This window comes from Anopheles moucheti, chromosome 3 (genome assembly GCF_943734755.1).
Source record: "Anopheles moucheti chromosome 3, idAnoMoucSN_F20_07, whole genome shotgun sequence".
Classification (NCBI taxonomy): Eukaryota; Metazoa; Arthropoda; class Insecta; order Diptera; family Culicidae; genus Anopheles; species Anopheles moucheti.
The window spans coordinates 90,149,521-90,155,842 of NC_069141.1; positions in this window are offsets into that span (position 1 = coordinate 90,149,521).

Genomic DNA, 6,322 nt, shown 5'->3' on the forward strand with positions numbered 1-6,322 from the left:
CTTGGCCCCCATCTTGTGTCCGCCATCTTGTCCGCCATCTTGGCCGCCATCTTGGCCGCCATCTTGGCCGCCATCTTGTCCGCCATCTTGTCCGCCATCTTGTCCGCCATCTTGTGTCCGCCATCTTGTCCGCCATCTTGGCCACCATCTTGTGTCCGCCATCTTGTCCGCCATCTTGGCCGCCATCTTGTCCGCCATCTTGTCCGCCATCTTGTCCGCCATCTTGTCCGCCATCTTGTCCGCCATTTTGTCCACCATCTTGTCCGCCATCTTGGCCGCCATATTGTCTCCGCCATCTTGTCCGCCATCTTGTCCGCCATCTTGGCCACCATCTTGTCCGCCATCTTGTCCGCCATCTTGGCCGCCATCTTGTCCGCCATTTTGTCCGCCATCTTGTCCACCATCTTGTTTTCGCCATCTTGTCCGCCATCTTGTCCGCCATCTTGTGTCCGCCATATTGTCCGCCATCTTGGCCGCCATCTTGTGTCCGCCATCTTGGCCGCCATTTTGGCCGCCATCTTGTCCGCCATCTTGTGTCCGCCAGCTTGGCCGCCATCTTGGCCGCCATCTTGTCCGTCATCTTGGCCGCCATCTTGGCCGCCATCTTGGCCGCCATATTGTGTCCGCCATCTTGGCCGCCATCTTGTCCGCCATCTTGTCCGCCATCTTGTCCGCCATCTTGTCCGCCATCTTGGTCGCCATCTTGTCCGCCATCTTGTCCGCCATCTTGTCCGCCATCTTGTGTCCGCCATCTTGTCCGCCATCTTGTCCGCCATCTTGGCCGCCATCTTGTGTCCGCCATCTTGTCCGCCATCTTGGCCGCCATATTGTCTCCACCATCTTGGCCGCCATCTTGGCCGCCATCTTGGCCGCCATATTGTGTCCGCCATCTTGTTCGCCATCGTGGTCGCCATCTTGTCCGCCATCTTGTCCGCCATCTTGGCCGCCATCTTGTCCGCCATCTTGTCCGCCATCTTGTCCGCCATCTTGTCCGCCATCTTGGCCACCATCTTGTGTCCGCCATCTTGTCCGCCATCTTGGCCGCCATCTTGTCCGCCATCTTGTCCGCCATCTTGTCCGCCATCTTGTCCGCCATCTTGTCCGCCATTTTGTCCACCATCTTGTCCGCCATCTTGGCCGCCATATTGTCTCCGCCATCTTGTCCGCCATCTTGTCCGCCATCTTGGCCACCATCTTGTCCGCCATCTTGTCCGCCATCTTGGCCGCCATCTTGTCCGCCATTTTGTCCGCCATCTTGTCCACCATCTTGTTTCCGCCATCTTGTCCGCCATCTTGTCCGCCATCTTGTGTCCGCCATCTTGTCCGCCATCTTGGCCGCCATCTTGTGTCCGCCATCTTGGCCGCCATTTTGGCCGCCATCTTGTCCGCCATCTTGTGTCCGCCAGCTTGGCCGCCATCTTGGCCGCCATCTTGTCCGTCATCTTGGCCGCCATCTTGGCCGCCATCTTGGCCGCCATATTGTGTCCGCCATCTTGGCCGCCATCTTGTCCGCCATCTTGTCCGCCATCTTGTCCGCCATCTTGTCCGCCATCTTGGTCGCCATCTTGTCCGCCATCTTGTCCGCCATCTTGTCCGCCATCTTGTGTCCGCCATCTTGTCCGCCATCTTGTCCGCCATCTTGGCCGCCATCTTGTGTCCGCCATCTTGTCCGCCATCTTGGCCGCCATATTGTCTCCACCATCTTGGCCGCCATCTTGGCCGCCATCTTGGCCGCCATATTGTGTCCGCCATCTTGTTCGCCATCGTGGTCGCCATCTTGTCCGCCATCTTGTCCGCCATCTTGGCCGCCATCTTGTCCGCCATCTTGTCCGCCATCTTGTCCGCCATCTTGTCCGCCATCTTGTCCGCCATCTTGTCCGCCATCTTGGTCGCCATCTTGTCCGCCATCTTGTCCGCCATCTTGTCCGCCATCTTGTGTCCGCCATCTTGTCCGCCATCTTGTCCGCCATCTTGGCCGCCATCTTGTGTCCGCCATCTTGTCCACCATCTTGGCCGCCATCTTGGCCGCCATCTTGGCCGCCATCTTGTGTCCGCCATCTTGTGTCCGCCATCTTGTTCGCCATCGTGGTCGCCATCTTGGCCGCCATCTTGGCCGCCATCTTGTCCGCCATCTTGGCCGCCATCTTGTCCGCCATCTTGGCCGCCATATTGTGTCCGCCATCTTGTCCACCATCTTGTCCGCCATCTTGTGTCCGCCATCTTGTCCGCCATCTTGGCCGCCATCTTGTGTCCGCCATCTTGTGTCCGCCATCTTGGCCGCCATCTTGTGTCCGCCATCTTGGCCGCCATCTTGTGTCCGCCATCTTGTCCGCCATCTTGGCCGCCATCTTGTGTCCGCCATCTTGGCCGCCATCTTGGCCGCCATATTGTGGCCGCCATCTTGGCCGCCATCTTGGCCGCCATATTGTGGCCGCCATCTTGGCCGCCATCTTGTGTCCGCCATCTTGTCCGCCATCTTGGTCGCCATCTTGTCCGCCATCTTGTCCGTCATCTTGTCCGCCATCTTGTCCGCCATCTTGTCCGCCATCTTGTGTCCGCCATCTTGTGTCCGCCATCTTGTCCGCCATCTTGTCCGCCATCTTGTCCGCCATCTGGGCCGCCATCTTGGCCCCCATCTTGTGTCCGCCATCTTGTCCGCCATCTTGGCCGCCATCTTGGCCGCCATCTTGGCCGCCATCTTGTCCGCCATCTTGTCCGCCATCTTGTCCGCCATCTTGTCCGCCATCTTGTGTCCGCCATCTTGTCCGCCATCTTGGCCGCCATATTGTGTCCGCCATCTTGTCCGCCATCTTGGCCGCCATTTTGGCCGCCATCTTGTCCGCCATCTTGTGTCCGCCAGCTTGGCCGCCATCTTGGCCGCCATCTTGTCCGCCATCTTGTCCGCCATCTTGGCCGCCATCTTGTCCGCCATCTTGTCCGCCATCTTGGCCGCCATCTTGTCCGCCATCTTGTCCGCCATCTTGTCCGCCATCTTGTTTCCGCCATCTTGTCCGCCATCTTGTCCGCCATCTTGTGTCCGCCATATTGTCCGCCATCTTGGCCGCCATCTTGTGTCCGCCATCTTGGCCGCCATTTTGGCCGCCATCTTGTCCGCCATCTTGTGTCCGCCAGCTTGGCCGCCATCTTGGCCGCCATCTTGTCCGCCATCTTGGCCGCCATCTTGGCCGCCATCTTGGCCGCCATATTGTGTCCGCCATCTTGGCCGCCATCTTGTCCGCCATCTTGTCCGCCATCTTGTCCGCCATCTTATCCGCCATCTTGTCCGCCATCTTGGTCGCCATCTTGTCCGCCATCTTGTCCGCCATCTTGTCCGCCATCTTGTGTCCGCCATCTTGTCCGCCATCTTGTCCGCCATCTTGGCCGCCATCTTGTGTCCGCCATCTTGGCCGCCATCTTGGCCGCCATCTTGTCCGCCATCTTGGCCGCCATCTTGGCCGCCATCTTGGCCGCCATATTGTGTCCGCCATCTTGTCCGCCATCTTGTCCGCCATCTTGGCCGCCATCTTGTCCGCCATCTTGTCCGCCATCTTGTGTCCGCCATCTTGTCCGCCATCTTGGCCGCCATCTTGTGTCCGCCATCTTGTCCGCCATCTTGTCCGCCATCTTGTCCGCCATCTTGGCCGCCATCTTGGCCGCCATCTTGGCCGCCATCTTGTGTCCGCCATCTTGTCCGCCATCTTGTCCGCCATCTTGGCCGCCATCTTGTTTCCGCCATCTTGTCCGCCATCTTGTGTCCGCCATATTGTCCGCCATCTTGGCCGCCATCTTGTGTCCGCCATCTTGGCCGCCATTTTGGCCGCCATCTTGTCCGCCATCTTGTGTCCGCCAGCTTGGCCGCCATCTTGGCCGCCATCTTGTCCGTCATCTTGGCCGCCATCTTGGCCGCCATCTTGGCCGCCATATTGTGTCCGCCATCTTGGCCGCCATCTTGTCCGCCATCTTGTCCGCCATCTTGTCCGCCATCTTGTCCGCCATCTTGTCCGCCATCTTGTCCGCCATCTTGTCCACCATCTTGTCCGCCATCTTGGCCGCCATCTTGTGTCCGCCATCTTGTCCGCCATCTTGTCCGCCATCTTGTCCGCCATCTTGTGTCCGCCATCTTGTCCGCCATCTTGGCCGCCATCTTGTGTCCGCCATCTTGTCCGCCATCTTGTCCGCCATCTTGTCCGCCATCTTGTCCGCCATCTTGTCCGCCATCTTGGCCGCCATCTTGTCCGCCATCTTGTCCGCCATCTTGGCCGCCATCTTGTCCGCCATCTTGGCCGCCATATTGTGTCCGCCATCTTGTCCGCCATCTTGTCCGCCATCTTGTCCGCCATCTTGGCCGCCATCTTGTCCGCCATCTTGTCCGCCATCTTGTGTCCGCCATCTTGTCCGCCATCTTGTCCGCCATCTTGTCCGCCATCTTGGCCGCCATCTTGGCCGCCATATTGTGTCCGCCATCTTGTCCGCCATCTTGTCCGCCATCTTGTCCGCCATCTTGTCCGATATCTTGTCCGCCATCTTGTCCGCCATCTTGTCCGCCATCTTGTGTCCGCCATCTTGTCCGCCATATTGTCCGCCATCTTGTCCGCAGTCTTGTGTCCACCGTCTTGTGTCCGCCATATTGGTCGCCATCTTGGCCGCCATATTGTGTCCGCCATCTTGTCCGCCATCTTGTCCGCCATCTTGTCCGCCATCTTGGCCGCCATCTTGGCCGCCATCTTGTGTCCGCCATCTTTTCCGCCATCTTGTCCGCCATCTTGTCCGCCATCTTGGCCGCCATCTTGTCCGATATCTTGTCCGCCATCTTGTGTCCGCCATCTTGTCCGCCATCTTGGCCGCCATCTTGTCCGCCATCTTGTCCGCCATCTTGGCCGCCATCTTGTCCGCCATCTTGGCCGCCATCTTGTGTCCGCCATCTTGTCCGCCATCTTGGCCGCCATCTTGGCCGCCATCTTGGCCGCCATCTTGTGTCCGCCATCTAGTGTCCGCCATCTTGTGTCCGCCATCTTGTCCGCCATCGTGGTCGCCATCTTGGCCGCCATCTTGGCCGCCATCTTGTCCGCCATCTTGGCCGCCATCTTGTCCGCCATCTTGGCCGCCATATTGTGTCCGCCATCTTGTCCACCATCTTGTCCGCCATCTTGTTCGCCATCGTGGTCGCCATCTTGGCCGCCATCTTGGCCGCCATCTTGTCCGCCATCTTGGCCGCCATCTTGTCCGCCATCTTGTCCGCCATCTTGTCCGCCATCTTGTCCGCCATCTTGTCCGCCATCTTGTCCGCCATCTTGTGTCCGCCATCTTGTGTCCGCCATCTTGTCCGCCATCTTGTGTCCGCCATCTTGTCCGCCATCTTGTCCGCCATCTTGGCCGCCATCTTGTGTCCGCCATCTTGTCCGCCATCTTGTCCGCCATCTGGGCCGCCATCTTGGCCCCCATCTTGTGTCCGCCATCTTGTCCGCCATCTTGGCCGCCATCTTGGCCGCCATCTTGGCCGCCATCTTGTCCGCCATCTTGTCCGCCATCTTGTGTCCGCCATCTTGTCCGCCATCTTGGCCACCATCTTGTGTCCGCCATCTTGTCCGCCATCTTGGCCGCCATCTTGGCCGCCATCTTGTCCGCCATCTTGTCCGCCATCTTGTCCGCCATCTTGTCCGCCATCTTGTCCGCCATTTTGTCCACCATCTTGTCCGCCATCTTGGCCGCCATATTGTCTCCGCCATCTTGTCCGCCATCTTGTCCGCCATCTTGGCCGCCATCTTGTCCGCCATCTTGTCCGCCATCTTGGCCGCCATCTTGTCCGCCATTTTGTCCGCCATCTTGTCCGCCATCTTGTTTCCGCCATCTTGTCCGCCATCTTGTCCGCCATCTTGTGTCCGCCATATTGTCCGCCATCTTGGCCGCCATCTTGTGTCCGCCATCTTGGCCGCCATTTTGGCCGCCATCTTGTCCGCCATCTTGTGTCCGCCAGCTTGGCCGCCATCTTGGCCGCCATCTTGTCCGTCATCTTGGCCGCCATCTTGGCCGCCATCTTGGCCGCCATATTGTGTCCGCCATCTTGGCCGCCATCTTGTCCGCCATCTTGTCCGCTATCTTGTCCGCCATCTTGTCCGCCATCTTGGTCGCCATCTTGTCCGCCATCTTGGCCACCATCTTGTGTCCGCCATCTTGTCCGCCATCTTGTCCGCCATCTTGTCCGCCATCTTGTGTCCGCCATCTTGGCCGCCATCTTGTCCGCCATCTTGGTCGCCATCTTGTCCGCCATCTTGGCCGCCATCTTGGCCGCCATATTGTGTCCGCCATCTTGGCCGCAATCTTG